Source organism: Mastomys coucha, unplaced genomic scaffold (assembly GCF_008632895.1).
Source record: "Mastomys coucha isolate ucsf_1 unplaced genomic scaffold, UCSF_Mcou_1 pScaffold15, whole genome shotgun sequence".
NCBI classification, from domain to species: Eukaryota; Metazoa; Chordata; class Mammalia; order Rodentia; family Muridae; genus Mastomys; species Mastomys coucha.
Window position 1 is genome coordinate 123,684,175 of NW_022196897.1, and position 25,191 is coordinate 123,709,365.

Below are 25,191 nucleotides of genomic sequence, written 5' to 3' on the forward strand. Positions count from 1 at the left end.
ACCCCCAGGGACACATTTCCTCCAATGAGGCCACACTTGCAATAATGCCACTAAGAATCTACGGCGGCCATTTTCATTCAGATAACCACACATAATTTAGGTGGGATTGGAGATACAGAAATAATTAAGATGTGTGAAAGTTACCCTGTTGCTTGGGGGGGGTTGTTTGTCTGTTTTGCTTTGGGGGATTTGGGATTTTGGTGTTTTGAGATGAGGGTCTTATTATGAGTCAACTTTAACTCTGGATCTGTTTTTCTCAGCCTGCCAAGTGGTGAGATTATAGGCATGTATCACCAAATCTGATGCCATTGTGTTAAATACTGCTTCAACATTTGTCTATAAGATAAACTCTTTAAAAAAAGAAGAGGAAAGTAGAATTTGAAATTACTACTGCCACGTTTGCTGACCTCTTTGTTAGATTTTAATCATTTTAAAGATCAAATACTCTCACATTAAGAAGTCTCTAGAGTGACATTGCCTGCTACTAATGGGACAACATTCTATTGTAATATGGACCTGGATAAGGTGTTTTGAATAGAATTAGTATAATGAAAGACTATGGGGAGGGCTGCATGTAATTCAAGGCAGGATAGTTGTGTTTAATTTTAAGCAATCTGGAAGTAGCACATTATATAACTTTGTAAGACATCATTCCAAGGTTTAACAATCTTTGAACAATCAGGCTCATGATATATATTGCAACTTCTATGATCACCACTACCATTCATCAAATGATAATTTTCATTTACGGTTTGAGACCAGTCCCATCAATTTTGTTAAAACTCTCCCATTTCTAGGATATATTGCCCAGATTAATTTATTTCCAATTGCTGTGGCATGTTCACAAAATGAAGGTAATTCACAAATTCTTATAAGAACACATCCTGATGATTTAAACATTTTGTCCCTGATCATTTGTTTTTGTGAATTCTGCTGTTGAAGTACTTTATAAAGCAATATTTTATGGCTTGCCAAAAAGGAAAAGAATGCTACCTCATAATGTCGCTGGTCACAGAAGTATGGCAACATCATTATGCTCCACCTTGTAATTGCTACCAACCCACTGTCCCATTAGCAGCCCAAAGCAAGCCCTTGTTATGGTTGCTTTTCATGTACTTGGGTTACAAATTTCCATTATGCCAGGAGAATTATTGTTTTATACTTTACACTTAAATTCTCCTTTAAATAAAATAACCAAGACAGCAAGAAAAGATAAAAGAAAGGAGTTTTGAACCTAAATAAGCTGTACTTCTGAATCATCCCACCTTCCTGTGACCTGTCATCTGAGAAGTTGAGAATCAGTAAAATGAGAATATTAAGTTATCTAAGACTTATCAACCTCAAATGAAACCTATTTAAGATATTCTGTCATACCTCACTGGCTTTTACCAAACTGAAATGGAAAGTTAGGAACCATAGTGAGGCCAGCATGAGGAAAGAAAGCCTCTGGCATTAACTATCTGATGAAGTATAATTGGCCAAATCATTCATTTCCTCTTAAGGTACCTGTCACATTCTTCTAAATTATAGTCAGGATTCTTTTTCCTAGACTATTTAATAAATTCCTTCAAGATAGAGGCATTGCCTAGAATAACAAATTGTGGTATTTGTAGACTAAATGGAATATTTTAATCATTTTGCATGCTCCCTCAGCTGTTGGACCCTTCAGAAAGAAATCAATAAAAACGTTGCTATAGATTGAATGCTACAGCATGCAGCCACCCTGGGAAATTGGGAATTTTGTTAAAAGTAAGCTCCTGGGTTTTTCCCATCCTGGTAGCAAACAGCAAGAACAGAACTGGAACAGGAATTAGAGTAGAATGTGCCTACTTTGGACCACATAGAGAAGATGTGGTCTTCTGTGTCTATCTTTGTAAGTCTGGTATTTTTTTATATACCTAGCATCTATTTCTTATCAGTATCTATTTAGGAAATTTATTAATAAACAACTAACATATATACATAACTCTCCTCTCCTGTGTTGGATCTATGGATATCAATCTTTTTCTTTCACCTCATAAATCTGGTTTTTAAGTATTTATTATGCAGTGAACTGAGAAAAGTATTTTCAAGGTGGAAATATCCACCCCTCTTGCTTTTATTTTGTTTGATATTCATTAACAGATTTTAGCACTTGTCATTTAGTCTTCTACTATATATTGAACTTTAATTTGATTTTTGAACCTGAATTTGATTTTTCATAAGGTAGCAAGTTAAACATTATAATGTTTAGTTTTTAATTAAGATTACTTTACATATTCTTGAGAAAGTTATAAATTGTATTAGCCAGAGTTGTCCCAAAAAACAGAACAAATAGGGTGAGTATTTTGTGTGTGTATGTGTGTGTGTGTGTGTGTGTGTGTGTGTGTGTGTGTTACTTATGTCAGCCAAAGCACAAAACTTAAAGTGGCTCCATTGGCTTGGCTTTTGGCTTTGTCAGTGGTCCATGAACTAAGCAGTATCCAGTCTATGAAACAGTTGTTCCTGTGAGTTAATCAGAGACAGCGAGTTTTACAGGCAGAAGAGATTGAAGAAAAATGGGCCAAGAAGCAAATAGAAGTTTGTGTGCTTCAAGGTCATTTTCATTATAAAGATGTAGCACAGATTTGTTAGTTTGCTAGTTTAAGAGGATGTAGTCATCATTTCTACCTCTATTTGTCAAAAGATCTGATCTTACTTGTAAAGAGCTTTCTGTGTGTTTTGCTTTGGGGATGTGGAACTTTTTTATGAATGACTCAACTTCAAGTTTTTCATTTTCTTTAATGTACATGTATTTGACTATGTTAGATATGCAGCTTATATGTGTGTATGCTAAATAGTACACACATATTAACACACATATACTAGAGTATGATATAGAGCAACAGAAAAGAAAGACAAATAGAGACAGCAACATACACACAGAGATGGGGGGGGGGAGAGAGAACCTGGGCAGAGCTGCCTTAGGCTAACTGCTAGTAAAATTCTTTTTGATTATGGAAAGTCAGATTTTTGTATTGAGGTTTTCAGCTGATTGGATGAGATTCACAACAGCGAATAGTAAAGTGGTTTTCTAAGACCTACAAATGTGTTAATGACATCTCAAACACACCCTACCTGAACCATGTAGAATAGGTACAATCTAGAACTTATGCCAAGAAAGTCCATCATAAAACTAAGCACTGTCCAGACAACTATTATGATCCCATATCACAGATGGGCATGGTAAGACTCAGACATTATGTGATTGGGGGACTAACAAGCTGTTGTATTATGACATGTGCATTCTATCTAAGGGGTTTTGATTTGGAAAGCCCAACTGTCTTTCTTATTTACATCATTTTTCATATTCATGTTTTTCAAATAAACAAAAAGACATTCTCACAGGATGAAACTCACACTAATATAAGTATTTAGTACCTATGTCTGTATGTTTTATGGGTGTCATTTGTCCCCTGGTAAATCTTTAGCAAGAATGCTGGCCCAGTGCCATGTGGAAGGTGCCTGCCATGGTAAACATGTCTCTCCTTCAAAGGGGAATTAAGCGAAGCTAGAAGACATTCTGTCCCTTATAATCTCTGGAACTTTTCCATCTGTCCTTTATGTTCTTTCTCTTTATATTTTTAATCCTATGTTAATTATACATACTAATGGGCAGGGCATTTTTGTATACATACATAATGCATTTTTTAAATCATCTTTAGCAACCAAAATCCTTTCTTGGCTAATTGCTCCCACTGACATACACTTCTTTGTCTTTTCTTTCATTGTATGTCTTTTTCTTTTCTTTTCTTTTTGTTATGATCCCTGAAGTTCAGTTAGACTTGTTCGCAGGAGCATGGATAAGTGGTTCTTTTCTGGAACAGCCTTGTATCATTGACTGTATCACTGGAGGAAAGGTCTCTCCATCCCCTAGCAACCAGAATTGAATTCCTAACCTCGGGGAGGGTTAAGGCCTGCTGAGCTCCTTCCTGCTTTGTGACAGAGTGCTGATGGCTCCAACCTTGAGCAGGCCTTGTGCTGATAACCATAGTAACTGACAACTCAAGGATATAAGACCATGCCACATTCTATAATAAGTTACTCCTTCCTCCTCTCTTATATTCTTTCTGGATTTACTTCACAATGTTCCCTGAGCCCTTTGGGGGAATGATACAGATGTTCCGTTTAGAGTTCAGCTTCCAATGGTTATTCTCAGTGCTTTGAACAGTCATGAGTCTCTGCAGTAACTGCTGCCTGCTGAACCAAACAAGTCTTTTTGACCAAAGCTGATAATAGCATCAATCTATGGACATAAAAAATATTCAGAAAGCAACTTGACAGATATGACACATCGTATCCAGTTAGCAAAATGACAACAGTAGCTTTTCCACTAGGGTCCATGATCTTCTAGCCACAGGTTTTTGACCAAGTCTATGATAGCAGATAAAGATTTCTTCCTGGGAAGTAAGCCCCAGATTTAAAACAAACAAACAAACAAACAAACAAAAGACCAGAAGGGGTTGGTTATCCCCATAACAGATTTGCCATTACTGCAGCAGTGAGCTCATCTTGCCTGGGCAGTTAGCGATGTAGCACGCAGGCTCCACAACTAAGACTGTTCATGACACTTCTCCCTCAGCACCTGTACAGCACCTTCTGGTATAGGACGGCTTGGTTTCTTTATGTTTTTCAATCAAACCAGGTGTGGTTTCTTCAGCAAACAACAGAAAACAACTATCTTCTGTATTACTTTATGGGCCCTAGGGACCTTGCTGACCAGTAACTCACTTAGGATTCCACTACTTCTTACACAGGCGAGAGCTAAGCATTTCAGACATTGTACCTCGAAAGGCCAACACAGGATTCCTCTTTCTTCCATTGTAAGCAATTCCCATTTATTCACCATTGGAATCTTGGGCTAAGCATTAAAGATCATTTCCAGAGGAATTTCAACTAAATTTCCAGCTGCCACTTCAACGCTCCATGCAGCATCCAGGGTATTCTTGCCTCTGAGTGTTCACAAGCTCATAGATTCCTTCAAAAAATTTGCCCTTATGTTTTTCTCCCCCAGCAGGTGAGTTTGTCTTCTCACTTCAGCTTTGCCGGTTTTTCCATCTCTCAACTAAGCTTTCTTTAGCACTCTAGCCATTCTCCTTCCTTTAACCACTGAAGAGTGGAGTTACTCTTTGCTCTTTCAAATGCTGAGTGACCTCTTGTTCACATGCCTCTCTCATCAGTCTAAAGGTAGTTCCAAAATCAAAGGCAACACGTCTACTCCTCCGGAAGACTGCTCTGGAGTCTGCAAAATAGATGCTCCATAAGTATTTTAATATCTGATGCAATGCATCAACTAGAGAAGGAAGTGGCAGTTTGTGGGACAAGGACACAGAGGTCCCCAGTGAGACTTGCCCTAAAGCTCCTCTCCAGTCTTCCCAGCCAGTCTTCCCGAGTCCCCGCCCACTACTCTCAGGGCCCGGGAAGGGGAGGGCTCTGCGCATGCCCCGTATCCAGGGCAGCCTCCGGGAGCGCCTCCCGGCCCCTCCTGGCGCTCGGGCGTGCGTTCACGGTCCCGGGGAGCGTGCTCTGCGTGCGGGTGCCCGCCTCGCCCGCGGGGCTCTGGATCCCTGAGTTCCCGGACCGGGCCTGCGGAGCGGGCACCTGGTCGAAGCTGCGAACGGCGGGAGCGTCCGTGGCCACGCAGAACGCTGACGGTGAGTGCGGGCGAGGGGCAGGCAGCTGCGCGCGTGCGCGGCGTGGGCCCAGGAGGGGGTGCGCGCCCGGAGGCGGGAGTGGCCGAACGAGGGGGCTCGGGCGGCGGCTGGAGAGGGGAGCGGGGACGCGGGGGGGAGCTGACGAGATACCTGGGCTTTCGTGCGGGTTGCAGGGGCCGAGGGTGCAGAGCAGGGCGGCGGACGGGACCACACGGGGCGAGGCGAGCCTGGCCGCGACCGGGCAGAGGACGTGGGCCAAACCACCTGGGTGGGGGCGGAGGTCCGGGCAGGGTGGCGGCCACTTGCACGGTGCAAGGCCGAGTCCGTCCCGAGTGCACTGAGAGCACCTAAGGGCCGGAGCAAACTTCTCCCAAGAAACTTATTGGGGCGTGGCCGACGGGGTCGGGGGCTTGGGATTCTGAGGACCCACGCCCTGTCTTTTCTCCCGGATCCCTGCAGGTGCGTCCCAGTGCATCGACCAAGTTCCCAGTGCCTTGCAGGGCCCATTCGCTCTAACCTAGAGGTTGAAGTTTGGTGGCTTGGTTGTTCTTGGTTGCTCGTTGCCTCGGAAAGGAAAGACTCTTACTGCCTTTATCTCAAAGAAAGTATTGTTAGGGCGTGCTGCACAGTGTGTGTGTGTGTCAAGCAACCTATTGTCCCTTGTGCGCCTAGCTCATTTTCTTTCTTTCTTTATTTTTAAAAAAGGCTAGTGGAGATAACTGGGCTTTTTCTTTTTGAAATACTCCCGCCACCTCTGTAAATCCTGCCCTAGGAGAGTTCCTAAACTTGCCTGTGCAGGAGATTCGCCAGCGAGTTTTAAACCTCACGTGTTCCCCATGGACTAATTCGAACCCAAGGCATTTATTTGTAAAAAAAGATCTGCATCTAGTTCTAAGTTCAGAGAGACTGGTTCGGTAAGAGAAAGTCGGGACTTTAGGTTTTACAAAGTAGTAGCATTCGGTTTGTAATTGCTGGGATGAAACTCCAGTTCACTCCTCCTTGTCTGGAACGTAGAACAGCGGTTTGTTTCCCACTGGGAAGGGGAAAAAACGTCTCGAAATGCACAAAAGTGGTTTGTTTCCCGCAGAGGAGGGAGAAAACTTCCTAACAGTCAAAGTCAAAAGTTGAGCTAAACTGTATGACTGGCGTTCTGAATTCCTGTCGGAACAACGGTCTTCCCTCGCCTCTCGCCGTGGCCCCTTGTTTTAGCCATGAGGCTATCTTTCTCATTTTTAACCTTTCCTCCCAACCTTCTAACAGGGCCTCATATTTAATGTCTCTGGGAGAATATCCTTCTTAGGCTACTTGAATCTAAAGGGTTACTGTGGGTTTCCATAGCAACGGGTCCTCGGGGAAAGTGGGCGGGACCTGGTACCCTTGGGTTCTAAGCCTGACTCTTCCTTTTCATTCCCCCTTGTAAGTTCTTTGGCCTTCTTGGTAAAGATGAGGTTGTCCGATTCCAGGTTTTGTTTCTGAGATAATTAGAGATTTCCATGGAAGGATACTTCTTAGCGCTGAGTAGTTCCTACCCTTTCCTGAAACGCTCATCTGTGCACATTTGATTTGTTTAGCAAAGTTCCATGTTCCTAACACTTTTCCTTCCACACACACACAAACTTGTGAATTGTGAGCGATGTTTTTTAAAACACTAAAAAAAAAAAATTATGTTTTACCAATTTATAAACATGAAATATCCTACAGCCAGGCAAAGCTAAAAAGGAAACGGGGAAAAAGGAAAATGAGTGACTAAATTTGTGAGGGAAAATGCCACTGTCAGCGTTTTTACGTTGTTTCATTCCTAGAAGGCGTTTTCCAAGACTATTTACAAAACTCAAAACCACTTGTGTAATATAATACTTTAAAAATGACAAAGGGAGAGAGAGGCACGGAGCTCCTTCCTTCTAGCAACACATTCAAAGGTTTAAAGATAAAAAAAAAAATACCAAAAATAACCAACCAAAACCCCAATAAAGCAGGATAGATATATGTTGCCTATGTGTTTCAGACTTCACTGTAAGTAATGAGTGGATTCGAGTGTATCCTTAGGGCTGCGGTGATTTTGAGCATGTATTCGGCCTCTTGGTGTGCTAATACAGTTTCTGTTAACTTGCCATCAACCGAAACTTGCAAAGCTATAACTCACCCTTGCACTGTGGGAAGGAAACGTTGCTGGGAATCTGTAGTCTGGACCTGGGAATCTCATGGTGCTGAAATAATATTTTTAAAATTTTTTTTTAAACCCAATTACAGCTTTCTCCCCACTCATTAAAAAAACTACCAACCCCAGTCAAGTACAGTAAAAGGTCCTCGAGGATGGGTATTAATATGCTGTCATTGATAGATTGTTTTGAAAAATTAGCTGCAGCCATAGCTGAGAATTTCTGCTGTTTCCAGGTTTTTCAAAGGATCCTAAAGTAAATAGCATTTATCTTTATTTCAGACTTTGGGGGCTTACTGCAACAGATAGTAAGGAAATTAAAATCTTAGTCACATCTCCTGGCTGTCACCATCTGTTAACTGCTTCTCCCTTCCATTTGGCTTTTTGTATTTTCCTATAAAAGGTCAGACACAAAGTTGACATTTAAAATTTATGTTTGCTTATTGAAACTGTCTCACTGTATAGCCCAGGCTTGCCTTGAACTCACTGTTATTCTAACCACCCTCCTGCCTCAGTTTCCTGAGTACTGCCATTATAGGCATGTGCCTTCATACCTGGATTTATGTACTTTTAAATAGAACATTTTAATTAGCATTATATCACACATGTCTCCTATGCCTTTAAGTCATATGAATAAAGGTTTTTATGATGGATAGGTCCATTTGATTGAGTCTTATTTATTTAGAGGGCTTTTTTGTTCTGTTTTTAAATACTGCTTCTATTTTCAACACCCAGAATATGCTGTTGTAAAGCCTAGATTGGCTACTTACTGGGTGGTCTTAGTTATTTACTGATTAAAAATCCTTTCTTAGGATAAGGATAACTGTAGTGTAGAGCTTTGGGGAAATGGAGTGAAGCAACAAGGAGAGGAGCAGTGTGGTGGCAGATCATGTGCGCTCAGTGCTATCTGGGAAACTGGCAGAGCTTAGGTCAGTGCTCAGTGTGAAAGTCTTAGCGTCTATGATTTGTTGGGCAAGATTTACAGCCCAGGAACCAGGTGAACTTTTTTATGGTTCCTGAGGCTTGTTAACTTGCTTTTGAAATGCCCTGTCCCTTCCTGACCCACACTGTAGTCAGGTGTTCCAGCACCTGCATGTTTAATCCATCCTGGTTTTCTGTAAAGATTGATTTAGTTTTAATATACTTTATATCTATTGAAGTTGGTGATTTATTGCTGTTGGAAATTGCCTGTGCTGGTACCAGTCCTACTTTGTCTTTAAATGGTGATTTTTTTAAATGAGTTAAATATATGACATATATATATATGTATATGTATATATATACACACACATACATATATATATATATATGATTTTCAATTATTCATTTCTTGTTTGGGTTTTGGGTCTTTTGAAGGGGAGTTGAGATTTTTTGAAAACTGCATATAGATTTTAAGAACAGGGTTTAAGAGGTACTCAAGAAGAAAGGCTTACGTGGAGGTATTAATGTGGACTCCTCCCAGTCTCTTAATTGGTGATTTGTGTTATGGTATTTTCCAGACAGCAAAATGCTTCAGTTTCTTTAAGATAATATTTAACCCATTTTTTTATTATAATGCACTGCACATTATTATCACAGTTTTATACATCCACTTTTTTTTTAAGTTCACTTGTCTCTTTTGTCCTTTATGATTTTTTCCTGATGAATGCTCCTGTTTCACAAATCTGAGGTAAAGTGAACTAAGCAAAATCTTTGGAGGCCTGAATCTGTTAGCCCTTTTTACATTAGTACACCAATCCACAACTTTATGCCAAAGTCTTAAATTTAGAACACATAGAAATCTAGTAGATCAGGTCACATGACTTAAGTCCGTTTATTTATCTGTCCTTTCAGATAAAGATGCTAGATTTAAATTAATCTGTAGAGGTGTAAAGGTCTCCCAGACTTGTAGTCTCCCAGACTGTGGCCTTCTATGTGACAGTCTGGTAGTCTGTCTCCCAAGTGGTAACTGAATGAAAATAAGAACGTGGCTCCTCCCAGGTATAGTTAAGGGGAAGGGTTTATTGTAGATATGAGGGAGAGCATAGCCAAGAAGCAGCTGGAAGGGCCCGGAGTGAACTGGGCCAGCAAAACCGACCTGTGAGAGGAGAGAGTTAAGGAGAGATGGAGAGAGAGAGAAGAGAGGACCAAAAGTTGGAGAGGGAGAGAAGAGAGGACCAAAAGAGCATGTGGGAACCAAGAGAGGAGCCAAGAAACCATGTGGCCAGAATGACTGAGGTTGTGTAGGATCTGAGGTTTAGGATGGGGGACAGGGTGAGAAGAGCTGGGAACTGCCCAGGTACTGAGTGAGACTTGTTCCAGGTTTCTTTGTGGCCTGACAACAACCACTTTGGGCTGTTGCTTTTTCCTGCATATTTCCCAGACTCTACTTGCCAGGTGTTCTTGGACTGGCTAGAATAGCCTTTCAATGTCCTCCACTGAAGGAGGGTCTAGGATTTATGTAGGAGTTTGGCTGAGATTCAGCATCCTCTTTGCAGAGTTCCGTAAACAGGTATAATTTACTTGTTGAAGAACACGTCTGTAGTCTTGGGTTCTGGAACTGTCAGTGTCGAACAGTGAGGAGTGGAGAGGGCATCTGTGCATTGCAGAAAGATCTCTCTGCTGTTACTTTAGTGTATGTGGAAAGGACTCGATTGGCTGTTAAATCCAGTGTCGTTCAAAGACCGTGAAGGTGAATCTTGAGAACTAGAAATCACTGTTGCATTTGGCAAGCACCCACACTCTAGTAGAGTGGTCAGTGTTCCTGTTGGGAGACAGGAAAGGTAGCTCTTCAGACCTCCCATCTGGCTCAGCAGAATCTAGGCCCTGAACTTTTTCTGCTGGGGCTCTTCGCTTTCTTCCTTTTGTACTTTGTCAAACTTGCTTGCCAGTATGAGGGATGGTGGTTTTGTGTATTTATTTTATGATTGCCTGTTACTCCAAAAGCATTGCATCTTATTCTCTTGGTCTCAGATAATGACACTTGTACTTGCTGCTTTGTAATAATTACATTTTTAAAATTCACCTTGTGGCGGGTTGCACTAGCATTTTGTAGTCTTACAAAATGCTTCTGGGACACATCAGTAACTGACTGTATGAACCTGTGTTTTATTTTGATAGACAAAAGAGGAGAACAGCTTGACTTTTGGTTTGTCATGGTTTCATGTCAGGACAAGGGAATTTATCCTTCTATTTCATTTACATTTAAGACTTTTTAATATTTGAAAGAATGGTATTTGAATGTTAGCAAGTGGCCATGGCATTTGTCACTTATCACTGGTATTTCTTAAAGTATCGAACTGATTTGAGTCTCAATTTGGATCAATTCTATTGATACCTAATTTTTTATAAAGTTAAATTCACCAGAAGACTAAAATGTAACATATTCAATCATAATCATGTTTTCTTTGATGTGGGATAGGAGTCACTCACTGTGGGTTATTCGGAATAAAATATTCCTGGTTACTAAACTCTCTCACTTGAGTCACTTCTGTAGTTGATTTGTATGGTCTTGTTTTTTTTTTAAATTTATATTTTCTTAATGTATGCTCATTTTCTTTTTTACTAACCTGTTACTTTGAAATAGACCAAAGCTTACTTCCTACCTGCCTCAATGCATTACTCACAGTATTTTAATATAGTACAATGCACTCCCTGCAATTTCCAAAAGTATGTTATTACCTGCTCAGACAGCTCCAAATACTTTTTTTTACTAAATTGCCTTATAAGACAGTCTTAACAAGCCCAACACTGAGTGGTCTTTCTCTGTAAACCTGTTCTCTCAGCAGCCCACTTCCTTTCTGGGGCTATTCATTCTAAAACCATTGACGTTACCTTGACTTCTCTCTTCTAGACCTGCATCTGGGGTTGTTCAGAACTGTGCTTTCAACCAAAACCAGAAAGTTGCCCCTTTCCTCACCTCTCCTATTAGCATCTTTGCCTCTTTCCGATCCATTCCTGCTGGTACTATTACAGTGGCCTTCCAGTGGAAAACGCCTTTCCTTAACTTGTCCCTATCGACATAACCATCAGAATGGTTTCTTTCTTCCCCCTTCTCCTGTTTTGTCTCTGCCATCACCTCTTCTGCTTTCCCACTTGTTGTACCCAGGGCTTTGCTCATGCCAGAAAACTGCTCTGTCTACCACTGATCTACGTCCTCCACACCAAAATGGACTTTTCAAGTTTTAAATCAGTGTAGGCTTAAAACTCTCTAGAGCCCTCTGTGTCACATAGGCCGGTTCCTTATGATTCACATCGATTACACAGTCCTGTCCCACTAACTCTGACCTTGCCTCCCACTTCTCCTCTCCCACTCTCCACTCCAGCTGTTCATCCTTCCCTGCTAAATCTTGAACACGGTAGGCACATTCCCATGTTAAGTCTCTGTGCTGGACCTTCCCTCTGCCTGTAGTATTACATACTCCTGTCATGCAGATCCCTCCATGAGCTCCTCACCTCCTTCAAGTCTCCGTACCCTTCCACCTTTCTTAGCGAGCGCTAACCCACACATAATGGTAAGAGGTACACTCTGTCCTTGCAGTGTGTGTCTTTTCTATAGCATAACTTACCTTAAAAGTTACATATAAGATATCATTTTGGCTGTGTGAATTGCTTTTCCCTTCCATTCCTGTTATACTCTTGGTTCAGAGGGCATGAAATTGATGTTTGTTGACTGTTCCACATAGCTGCTATATAGAGGCTGTGCAGTAAATATTTTTGTGGGTGACTATAGCCTTCTTACTCCCTTTCCCCCCACTGCATTTCTAAGAAAATAGTATATTCTTAACCCTTTGGCACTTGAGGGCCTAACAATGATGATTGATCATCTTACCAGCAAGGATGAAGTTTAAGAACGTGTAGCTTATGGTGAAAGTAATGCAGAGTGGATCTGAGGATAAAGTGGGATTATTACCTGTGAAGTACTAAATTATACACATGTGTGAGACCAGGTCATTTAGCTGTCAGGAAAGCTGCCTCAGCCTCCCTATTCCCTTCTTAATTCTGTAGATTCTAGAATCTTTGGATGTCAGTCTTGTAGGGTAGACAGTAGCACTGCCTAAGATATCTTTAAAACATGTTTGAGTGCCTCGGTAGCTCTCAGTGATGTCCATCCCTCTACCTCTAAAGTTAAGATAGACCCATCCCCCCCCCGTGTGTGTGTGTGTGTGTGTGTGTGTGTGTGTGTGTGTGTGTGTGTGTCTGTCTGTCTCTCTGAGACTTTTGATATCAGGGCATCTTTTATGTGCCCCTTAAGTCTGTTTTCTTCTGGTGCTCTTCCTGAAATCTCTTCAGTGACATGATTTTGACCCTGCAGAGCCATTCCGAAGCACATTATTAGATGTAATATTAAATCTACAAAAACAGAGGGTCTCTGTTGTTTACCTTGAGTTTCCCAGAGAAGGACCATTGCTGTCCTTCCTGCTTTAGTCACTAGTTGTCATTTTAGTTTACTTAGTTTGTAGCCTCCATTTGGTTCCTTCTACTCTAAAAATACAATAAAAACTCATCCTCTTTCCTTTTTCTCTGGCAAGACAGTGTCCTCTGACCTTCAGATTCATACTGTGAAGCACACACACAAACACACACACACACACACACACACACACACACACACACACAGAGACAGAGACAGACTGACAGCAGAGACTAATTTGAAATCATGGTGGTGTTCTCTTTAGACATATATGAAACCAGTAGCTCTGTTATCTAAATCCAGTATTAAGGCTTTTTTCTATTCGTTTATTTTCCTATCAAGATGTATTTAGTTCCTTATGTGTATGGATTTTATGGCTAAGAGTAATCTGCATATTGTTACATATCGTGAACATTATAGCCATGATCCGCACACAGAAACTGCATGCTAGAGAAGCATTGTTCTGATGAATTTGCCTTGTCTTTGAAACTGATTGGATCTACATTTTGTTGTTAGGGAAACTTAATAGCACAGTTACAACTCGTTTTATATTGAATTCTCAATAGTCAGTACCATTATCCAGAACCCAAAGGAAAGGAAGGCTTGATCTCTTGGATGGTGAATTGTGTTTCCTGTAGGTTCAGCCATTAATCGGTATTCCTTGGACAATACACCTGTTAATAGGTCTCTGCCTTGTTGAGTGTCTCTTGAAGGTAGTTTGCTCTTTCCTAAGCCCTAGGAAAATCTTTGGTTTTATTATTTTTTAAAGCACACATTTATTTGTTTTGTTTTGTCTGTTTTGAGTTACTGTCTCACTTCCCTGCATAGGCTGGTTTTGTTCTATTTTATTCTGTCTTGTTTTTATGTCATATTCCTGTTCATTACTGAGGGACTAACTGTGGCCCTTGGCTGCTGTTATATTTTAAGTCTCTGTATAGAGAAGGGCTTCTAATAAAAACCACCACCCACTTTTTTAATATTTGTTAAAGGAAAATGTAAGTAGTTTAAAGTCAAAATGCTTTTAATGTGACTTAGGCTGATCTACATGCCCAAATAGCCTGGAAATACACTAAGTTCTTAATCTTACTATCAACATTACAAATGCTGAGAAAGTTCTCAGAGGCACCATTTAAGGAGGAGGCTTCTAGGAGCTGATGGCCTCTGGCTGGATTTCATCCAGTGCCCTTCCCCCTGCTTCCTGTCCTGCCGTGTACACTGGGGTGAGAGCAGTCTCTTCCACTTGTCCTCCCTAGTAGCTCAGGGCCACAAGACTCTTAAGTGCTTGAACCTGGAGAGTGTCTTTTGGAAAGTGGACTGTTCTGAACGTGTTCCAAATGTGGCCAGCAATGGAGAGAAGGGTGTGCCGTCAAGCCATCCCCATGATTCCTCCACTTGACGTCAGCACATAATTAGTAAATGCATATAGCTTCTTTATTTGAATAGAAGTTCCAATTAATTTGTGACTTATCATTCACTAAGTGTTTCTGTGAGATCCATTCATGTCTCCCCTGAAGTTTTTAGCTGGTTTCTTTTCATCAATGTTATGGACACCTCCACATAGCCTCAGTCAGTCCTGAGCTCCTATAGCAAATGACTCTGGCATGGCTTCAAAGTCACCATCAGGCAGGATGTACCTGACTATGTGAAAGGGTCTTTTTTTTTTTTAAAGTTTAATTGCTGTGTATATTTCCAAAACAGTTTTGGTGAACTTTTTTGTACCTTTGTCATGCTAAAAGCTATTAGATCTTCTTGTACTTTGGATTTCTTTTTTTTTTTTTAATTAGTGTATGGTTATGTTGATATATATCCCATTTTTAACCAGTGTGTGATTAGAAAACACTGGTTCACTGAGTTATGTAAACCTTTCAGATGTTGATAGTTTCATTTTATAGCATCAAGAAGTCAGATAATACTCGAGTCGTTTTCATCAGAACAGTGTTAAAGTACTGGGAAGTTCTGTGACTTAGTAATCATGGTTTCCAGAATTTCGGATTTTTGCTGAAAGGCTTGTATTTCACCATTGGCAGTAAACATTGTCAGTTTTTCTTGAAATGCCAGGCTTAAGTTCTTTTGGGAAATTGTCTCTCAGAGTCTTGATAAGCACGCCTTGCTAATTCTCTCAGGTAACAGTGGCTTACAAATGCTGCGGGTTTGACTCACATAGATTCCACAAAAGCTTCACCTGAGGCAACCATTCTTTCAGTTTTGTCAGAAATGCCTTGTGCAGGCTTCTCGTTTCATAATATGGTATGAAAAGGTGTATACTCAAGCAGTGGACTGATTAAGTCAGATGTTTTTACTGCACTTCTCTTAGATGCTATGAAACGTTACTTTACATTACTTTGGTGATAGCTAAGAAGTGTAGAGATGGGCTAATCAATCCTGCAGGCTGCTCACCAGTTGCCTTACTATGTCCTCCTTCAGTATATCTTTCCTTGTCTTACCTTCTTCACTCTAGTGTCCACTGGGGTGACCTTCCACAGGCTTGGCATGGCAGTGAAAAGAGTCAGGCTGTGGAGCAATCTTTTCCCGTGAAGTTTGGGGCACAAAGCTCTCCTGTGGAGACTTTCAGTTCTGCATCACTACTGCCAGATGCTGCTCTGGGAGTCTCTCACTGGTGCCTCTTTGAGCTACTTCCCCTAGCAGTGCAGTTCAGAAGTCTTTAAGATACATGATACTTTTAATCAAACAGGTCCACAGAATATATTTACATTATACCACCTCCAAGAAATATATTTTTATAGCCAATTTATCATTAAATTTCTTTCTCTCTTTCTTTCTTTGTTTCTTTGTTTCTTTGTTTCTTTCTCTCTTTCTTTCTTTCTTTCTTTTTTTTTTATTCATCAGAATAGAGTCCATCTTATCCCAGTCTTGTGAGGGAGTGTGTAGATGAGAGCTGAACTGTGGATCTGCCTTGATCCTTTCACACAGCTGACAGATACACAAAGACCTACAACAAGGCACAAATGTGAGCCACACACCATTCCTCTGCTAGGAAGTGATCTGAACCTAGATCCGCGCAGGTAGTTTGGGAAGGCATGAGGTTTGGGACTGCCCTATTCACACATGCCTTTTTTACTGATGCCTGTGAAGAGTGGGTGTGTCTAATGTAGTGGAAATTCATCCATTCAATGTTAAATACAGATGAAAAATATCTCAGAGCCACAAAGAAGTCTTTTTAATTATAAATTTTGGGGGTTATTCATATGACTGCTTTACTTCTTTTATGTGGATCACAGAATTTATCATCCTTTCCAGTTCATTAAATCACTAAAACTCTTTACTGGTGCTATAAATAAATATGCCCAACCATGAATTGGGTTTGGTTGAAAGCAGCTTTGTCCTGGTAAGTGATCTTGCCCCTGGTTAACCCACAATTCTCTGTGAATGTCTGCATTGCATTAGATGTTAGGCTTCTAATGAACCAGAGCCCTACTTTAAACACATGTAAGGACTTGCTTTATTATTTTCAGTTGCATTAGCTACAAGCTAAATGTAGTGTTATAAACTGCATGTGTGCTTGAACTTGTTTGGGAGAGCCTCGGGATACATTTAATAGCTCTAGGTTTGCCACTGCACCTAGTTTAAGCTTGCACTACAGACAGTTGGAAACACTTAGACCCCAGTCTCAGGTCATTTGACCTTAGGATCAGTTGCACTGCATAAATTTAATATAGACTGCTAACTGGACATGGACTTGTTGAGCTTGAACTTTGCTCTTATGTAACCAGAGAATGCCAGGTGTGTGGGTGTGGTCTGTTATCTCTCCATAGAGATATGAGATGCTGCCCCAGAGAATGAACTCTCATCTGGTGACATAAAGCAAGGTAGTGCAGTTGGATGTGGAGCATTGAAATGCCAAGGAGTCCTAAGCTGCAAGAAGAAAAAAGGGGCGTGCTTGTGATCAGCTTGTGGGAAAGGGGGGTGTGAGAATGACAGGGGGGTGTGAGAATGACAGGGTGCTGCAGAGCATTTGTACTATGAAGAAATAAGAGGACAGGCCAGAAGAGCACTGGTGAGTGAGTCACGGTGGGGTCATAGAGACCTAGAGCACATTGTGAGTCCTTTTTCCTGATTGTGAAAGCAAGATAGGGTTTCTTTTGCTTGCGTAGATGTTTGTGTATTCTCCTGGTGTGCAGCAGAGTCCATTCCCATTGTGTTATGATTATGGTAGTTGGGTTTTTTGTTTTTTTTTTTTTTAATGGAGAGATCTCAGTACAGCTGAGATTTGGCCATCTGCCATTTAATAAACATCTCTCTCTCTCTCTCTCTCTCTCTCTCATTCTCTCTCTCTCTCTGTCTCCCTGATTGATATTATTTTAAATTTTACTAGAGGGTATTAGTGTAAGCAAATAGTGAATCCTTACTAGTTCCATGACATGCCCGCAGCTGCCTATGTAAAGAGAACTAGCTGACTTAGATATAAATTATGTTCTGTCTTTGGAGCCTGGAGTTGGCTTTGCTCCGATTCCAGTCGTCCACCACACTGACATGGATCTTCTATGAGACTGTGCAGCTGTAGACTGTAAAAATGTGTTATTAAGAAAAGCTAAGAGTTACCCCCTCTAAAGATGTATGCTAACACCAGTGACAGCTAAGGGCCACAGCACATGTGTGTATCTGAGCGTTGTGTGACATATATTGGGGAAACCCAGACTTAATAACAGGTTCTTGACTTTTGAAAAAGAGACACATTTTAAGAGCAGTTAGATTATTTTATTTTTAAAATAAAATAATTAAGTTTACTGAGCATATTGTCTGTTTCAATACCTTATTTTCTTGTTCTATTCTAGAAGCCAAGGTAAGCATAAACATTCCTCAGCATCTATTCATTTTACAACAGCAGGAGAAGGGGCAGCAAAGGAATGCTTTACCAGGGCCGCCTTATTTCCTGTGGCAAGTGAAGGCTCTCTGAATGTTTCTTGGTGTTGATGTCATTAAGGTTAAACAAAAATTTACAGTACACTGGACCTTCTTAACATCTTTCACAGCACACCTAAGGAATTGCAGTTTGAAGCTAATTAAAAGCTCAGGCCAGGAAGGATGCAGTAGCTTTTGCTTTTGCAGCAGATCTGGGTTCAGTTCCTACAACCACATGACAGCTTACTACTGCCTGTAACTTTAGTGCCAGAAGATCCAGTGCCAGCTTCTGTCATGCATGAGTACCTGCATGCATTTGGTGCACATAAACTCATGTAGATGAGTAAACACATGGATACACACACACACACACACACACACACACACAGAGACAGAGACAGAGACAGAGACAGAGGGAGGGAGGGAGGGAGGAAGGGGGGGAGAGAGAGAGAGAGAGAGAGAGAGGTCTTACAATTAATTAAACGTAGCAAAAGCCATTTTTAATTTGAACTTAGAAGAGATTTTACTCTGAGCTTTTGCCAGAAGTTAGTTTTTATAGTATCTCTGTCATAGGCTTATTTTGCAAGAGAATGTTGTTAATAATTTTGGTAATGCCTATTTCATCTTAAAATTTCATTTGAAAGTATATGTTTCAGAGAAGCTATGTTAGAACCATGCATGAGGGTGCAAACTTCAGATCCTAGTACCTAGAGACTGAGGCAAGGGGATTCCTCTGAGTTTGAGGCTAGCCAGATCCATGTAGCAAGACCCTATTATAGGAAGGAAGGAAGGCAGGCAGGCAGGAGGGAGGGAGAGAGAGAGGGAGGGAGGGAGGGAGGGAGGGAGAGAGAGAGGGAGAGAGGGAGGGAGGACAAGCGAGCTAAAAGGATGTAAAGGTGCTCTGTCATCTCAGTTACTGTTGTTTTCTAGTTGTATTCCTAGACTTCTCTGAGCATGCAACCCTTTAGCTTTGTATCATAATCAGTTAATGGATATTACATTTTATTTATTATATGTAAGTACACTGTAGCTGTCTTCAGACACTCCAGAAGAGGGTGTCAGATCTCGTGATGGATGGTTGTGAGCCATCATGTGGTTGCTGGGATTTGAACTCAAGTCTTTCAGAAGAGAAGTTGATGCTCTTAACCGTTGAGCCATCTCTCCAGCCTGGAAATTACATTTAATTCTAATTACATGTATTTAAAAAAAGGAAGGAAGAAACCTCATTAAATACTTGTTAACTGACACCATATGGATGTATGTACAGTGGTAAATCCAAACACAGAATTTTATCTGGCCTTTTCTATATGAAAATAAGGTATTTGGAACAAACATTCAATTCCAGTAGTAGTATCCTTATGATACTATTCAAGCACATTAAAGAATAAAATTGAAAATGTCTTCATAATGGTTACTGATCAAGTGTTTTGGTGTGACCGGACAGTGGTAAGTTGAAGGGTTATTTTCAAGCCTTGAGCAGTAGGGGAACAGCATGTGTTTGGGTAGCATTTTGTTTGAAGCTCTTATTTTTTAGAAGCTTTTAATTAAGAGTTACAGGTGTCGTAGAATTTTGTCTGTGACTGATTTGGAACCCCACTAATAAGAACAGTGCAGAAAAAAACAAAAATCAAATGGTTTGGGACTCATCTGGATTCTTTCTTCCTATTCCATGTGCTCATTGGAACAGGATGGCTTTCCCAGTAGAGTGAGTGTTCCTTATTTAAGTTTGTAAGTGACTAGTGTTTCAGACTTTGTGATCTGATCTGATTGTGATGTTCTTGGTGCTTCTCCTGCTAATATGGGTAAGGGTTGAGTCCACCAAAATAAACCACTGTCTTTGTGATACAGTTATGTGTTGTTCTGTTTCCTTTTATGCCACGGGCCGGCCGATCTGGGCCTCTCCCAACCCGTAGGAGAAACGGGGGTCCTAGTCAGGTCGACAAGGCGTAGGCAAAGAAATGACGGCAGAGACGACACATGAAGTATAAGATCTAAATGTATTTCTTAGAAATGACATCAGACTTTTACAGTCATTGCAAAAGAGAGATGGTAAATCTGGCAGCTCAATAGTTGAGGTACATCTGAGGCTATCTGAAACATGCTGGGTCTAAAGCAGCAGCTATCTCCTCTGAACTGGTGCTGTATCCCCTGGGCCCAAGCGCTCTGGGCCCGGGGGACTGCGAGAGATACATGAATCTGAGTCTTAGCCCATCTAAGTTCTAGTGCTAGTCCTTCATGTGAGTCCAAGTCCTCCTTCTTCCAGTCCTAGTGCTAGACTGAAGTCACGTAGGCAAGCGACCCCCACACCAAGGTCAACAGGGTCTGGTAGCTAGGTGTGAAGCAGGAGGAAGAGGGGTGGAGCCCTCCCTGTTGAGGTATTCTTATGCTAATTCTCTGGTTCTTGCTGGAGGCAGGCAGAGGGGAATCCCTAACACTTTTAGTTAATGTCCTAGAGTGAGGGAAACCCTTCAATTACTCTCTAATAAGTAAAACATTAAACTAGGATAGTTAGAAACATTGTGTCTGCCAGGAGACAATGCCCAATCTTAACCACTTACAAATCATTTCTTGGGGTAGCTTTATGCCTAATTATGAGGCCGTGTTGATTGGAAAGACTGATCTGGAACACGTCTGAGTTAGGGGATACCAGCGACTAGTCTGAAATCCAGGAGGCACAGATCTCCTTTTGGATTCTTATTGCCTCTTATCCTTTATCAGGATTTCATCCCTGATATTTTGGATGTGACTGGAGTAGACGAGTGTGCGTAGCACTTTTATATTTACCAAAGCACATTACTTTTCCCTCTCTGTCATCTAAAGCAAACAGATGGTCTGGCAAAGGTCACAGTGATGGTTGTTTGGAGTTGTTCCATTGTGGCCATTCCCAGTAGGATTAGCGTTCCCTATTGGATCAAAACAGCTTCGAGTCAGAGATCTTCCGGAGAGATCTCAGGGCCTGAACTTTCTTTGGATTCATTGTTTTCAAGTATATATTAAGTCGTATGGGAGAGGGTATATGGTCATTGTAATCATCATTCTCACTTTTAGACTAACGTGTTATGTTAATAAAGGTTATTCTATTTGAATATATGTGGTGTCTTTTTGGTTGTGGGCCTAGCTAGCTTTTAAGGGCTGAACCATCTCTCTAGCCCATACCTAGCATCTTTGTTTGTTTGTTAAAGATTTATTTATTTATTTATTATGTGTACAGCGTTCTGCCTGCATGTATGACTTCAGGTCGAAGAAGGGACCAGATCTCATTATAGATGGTTATGAGCTACCATGTGGTTGCTGACAATTGAACTCAGTACCTCTGGAAAAGCAGACAGTGCTCTTAAACTCTGAGCCATGTATCCATCCTATATAGCATCTTTCAAGGACTTGTTGCACCATCCAGTTTTATTTTACACAGTCGTTAGAGTTAGTCTTTGATAAATCTCTCTAGCAGCTATTATTCAGAGAGTTACTGGTCTCTACTCATTTCTTTTCCTTACATGTTTACCTGTGCAGTGGGAAAAATAATGGAAGTGGGATGCTTTGTCGAGGCTGGCAATGGAAGTTCTCAAGATTTCCGCCTAAATTTTCTACCATATCAACGGTTGTCATAGTAGCACTCTCAATTGAGAATTGTGATGATCTACTTTATAAGATGCCTGCATGATGAAAGTGCAGTTGTTCTTAATGCAGGTCAGCCAGAATTCTAAGTCCTCATCTTGTCTGTCTAAGGGAATAGTTAAGCAACCTAGAGAAATGATTACTTTCTTTCTGTTGAGTTGTATAAATTTGAGTTGAATTATTTCAACTAACTTCAGGATACCATTATTTTATAGAGTACAAGAAAACAGGCCTAGATGTCTTAGAATCATTACAGTCCAGATTAAAGTCTATGTAAGTTTGTGGGAGAACTTAGTAAAACATTGCATACACATTTATGCATAATCATAGTGTTAAACTATAAAGGAAATTACAGCAAGCAAATAATTATTTCTGTTACGTATAAACTTTTTACTTATATATGTATATATATACATGTCTTTGTATATACCCATAAGTGCCAAGAGGGGGCATCAAATTTCCTGGAGTCAGTCAAAATGTGTGCTGGGAACTAAATTTTAGTCCTCTTCAAGAGCAGTAAGTGCTCTTAGCCACTGAGCCATTTCTCCAGCCCAGAAATAGATTTAAAAAAAAAAATCTAAAAAACCCAGAGAGAAAATTATTTATAAAATCATTTAGGATACATAAAACTTTTCTATCTAAATATTTAGATATCTAAAGTACTTTTTATCAAAATATCTTCTTCATAAAATATGATTTTCCTTTAAATAGCTATCTATAGAATAGCACTTGATAAATCTTAAATACTCCCTTTCAAGATCATCTCATTTAATATATGAGTGAATAATTTGAGATTTAAATGAGTTGTTTAGTATTCTAAACAAGGTGTGCACTGAGATACAGTATGTTACAGAGCTGTAATTTTTGGGTATGTAAAAATACTACAAAGGATTTTTTTAAAGAATTAATCATTCCTGCCTACTGAGAATTGATGTGTTCTGATTTTGAGTACTTCCCGTCTGATTTCAAGGTTAGTTGGAGTTCTTTGCAGTAAAGGAGGTGACTTAGTAAAACTGACCATCCACCTTCCTTACCCTTCCAGACAACTGAGGTATGCCTTGCCCAAAGGCTTGTATTAAGTATCATCACCTTGGTGCTAGAGTTCAGAATGGCTCATTGAAAGAGTCCAGTTAGAGATGGCTAGTGTGAGCATTGCTGGTCAAGAGGCTAGGTGACTGCAGCTTCTGGCTTTGCTGTAGTTACAGCAGGGCACTAGGCAGCATTGGCCAGCCTTATTGTTTGTGGCTTTCAGTCTTGGTTCCAGGTGTAGATTTGATGTTAACCATGTGTGATTCTGACATTGCTGTGGCTCTGTTCTAAATAGTTCAGAATCATGATTATCCAGACTTGAAAATCAGAGTAAGCTGTAAAGTAACTTGGAACCACAGGTAGGGCCAGTGCATGCCTAGAGAAATGAATTATCAGCAGTTATGCTGCTCAAAGATGCTGCAAGGATGAGAAGCCAGAGCCTTATGTTTTGGTTGAGTTTATCCTAAATGGTGATTTCTGCTTGAGTCCAATTGCTACTCATCATGAGAGCTTACCTTTGTAGACCACTGTAACATTTATCAAATTGCTTTCACAAACATGTAATTTTGACTTCACAGTAAACATAAGAGGGCTGAGCTGTATGTAATTATTCTATTTGGCAGATGAGGAAAATGAGGCTCTCAGATACTAAGTAACCAACCTTAAAGTCACTTGTTACTGGCTTTTACCTTTTTCACTGTTTATGCTGTCTTGTTGGCTCTTCATTTATCTCCAAATTAAGAAAGCATCTAGCATGTTTTCTGGCAGCTGCTGCCATCTTTAGAGACTGTAGAATTTTGTCACTTATGTCTCTAACCTCCCAGAGCATAAGCATAATGCTTGCTTGCTACTGTAAGGACATATAAGCAAATCCCAGGCAGCAGTCTAGCCCAACTCATCAGGCTGACCTGCTTTCCTGTTATGTACTGTGACCCGGGTGTGAGTGATGCTCTTTTAGTCTACCACGCTGCCTTGGTTTTTGCGCGCCATGTAGTAAGCCACATACAAGTCCAGACAATGAGAACAGAGTTAGAACAAGCTAAACAAGAGTTGCCAGTGTTGTTGTTACGGACACAGAACCCCATGTTAACCTGGAGTGTTTGGTTTTCTGACCTGGAGAGCCTCCTGAGTATCAGCAACTCCCCCATGGCTCTTTCTTCCCACTTTAGATACTTTCTCCATTTCTTTCCTGAAATGCCCCGATAGGGGTGTGGACCATGTATGCTTTTGGCTTTTGGCTTTGTGATCCCTACACATATGTTTTTCTTGTAGAGTAGATTAGAAATACAAACAGGACTCTGTGTGGTGTGGTTGCTGTGAGTGCTCCAGTGGATTGAGTGGGACAGACAGAACATGGTGAACACCTGCCTTGCAGTCCAGGTGTCTCCCTCCTGTTTACGGACCTTTCTTTACAGATCCCTCACACTTCTCTAATGCAAGTGCTCTGTCAGTTAGATGGCTGCTCCAGGATGCCAAGAGTCCCTTTCTCAAACTGCCTATGTAAGTTGCACTGAGACAAGCCAACTGGGAGTCCTGTGGAGGAAGGATGATCTGAGTGAGCTTAAGCTCTGTTGATAATTTTCTCATTAATTCAGAGTCCAACAAAGATAGATAATGGTGATTCAACTTTCTAGCAATTATAAAATCAATAGAAATCCGCTATGATTAGCTAACCTTTGGACCCAGGTTTCTGCTCCTCCCTGTTGTATGCCCAGCACCTAGTACAGTGATGGCTCTGCACTTTGTATTTTGAAAATGCTTTCTTTAAATGTTGAAGCGTTTCTTGACCTAGTTACGTCATTAAGGGAGATTAACTGTGTCTCAGAAAGCTCTACAAATGAGGAAATCTAGGAGCAAGTGAAAAAATGCTAGTAGTGACGAAGTTTTCGATGACTTTTCCAAACTGTTGGTACTGTGTCTGGATTGGAGAGTGAGTAGATGAGATTCACTTTTTTTATCTATATGAGGGGGTGTAATGTATTTAATGTAGCAAAGTAGAAACAGAAGCAGAGAACAAAGATACAGGGATTTATCCTAGCTTTTTTGTGTTTTTTATAACATTTTACTGCTGTTATTCTCAGCCTGTCATGACCCCTTTGAGAATTGGATGACCCTTTCACAGGGGTTCCCTGAGACAATTGGAAAACAGATTTTTACATGAAGATTCACAACAGTAGTGAAATTGCAGTTATGAAGCAGTAATGAAAATACTTGTAGGTTGGGGTCACCGGAGCATTAGGAAGTGTGTTAAAGGGCCGTGGCTCTGTTTTCCTGTGTCCTGGGTTTATGTAGTACTCAGAAAGGCAGGTGAAAGCTGTTGTCTTTCCAGAAACATCATCCCAGACTGTGATTTTGCATGCAGATTGGTGGATGTCGTGTGCGCTCTGTTAAGTACATGAGGTCTAACCATCTTTCCTTCTGATAGTCCATAGTCTTACGTTTTTGATGGAAAGGGGCCTTGGATA

The 25,191-nt window shown here is 40.7% G+C and overlaps 1 protein-coding gene and 1 long non-coding RNA gene across 2 annotated transcripts in view; one reads left to right on the forward strand and one right to left on the reverse strand.

Annotated features, from left to right (window-relative positions):
* Nucleotides 1-2,746: 2,746 nt before the first annotated feature.
* On the reverse strand, nucleotides 2,747-5,934 carry LOC116091015. The gene is made up of 2 exons (XR_004118890.1): nucleotides 5,823-5,934; nucleotides 2,747-5,260 (listed from the first exon to the last, which is right to left on the reverse strand). It is a non-coding gene; the product is annotated as an uncharacterized LOC116091015 (long non-coding RNA).
* Nucleotides 5,474-25,191, forward strand: part of Btbd3 (BTB domain containing 3) — a 32,122-nt gene continuing 12,404 nt past the window's right edge. The window contains exon 1 of the mRNA XM_031372048.1: nucleotides 5,474-5,672. The gene's annotated coding sequence lies outside the window, so the exon portion shown is untranslated. The remainder of the gene's footprint in view (nucleotides 5,673-25,191) is intronic.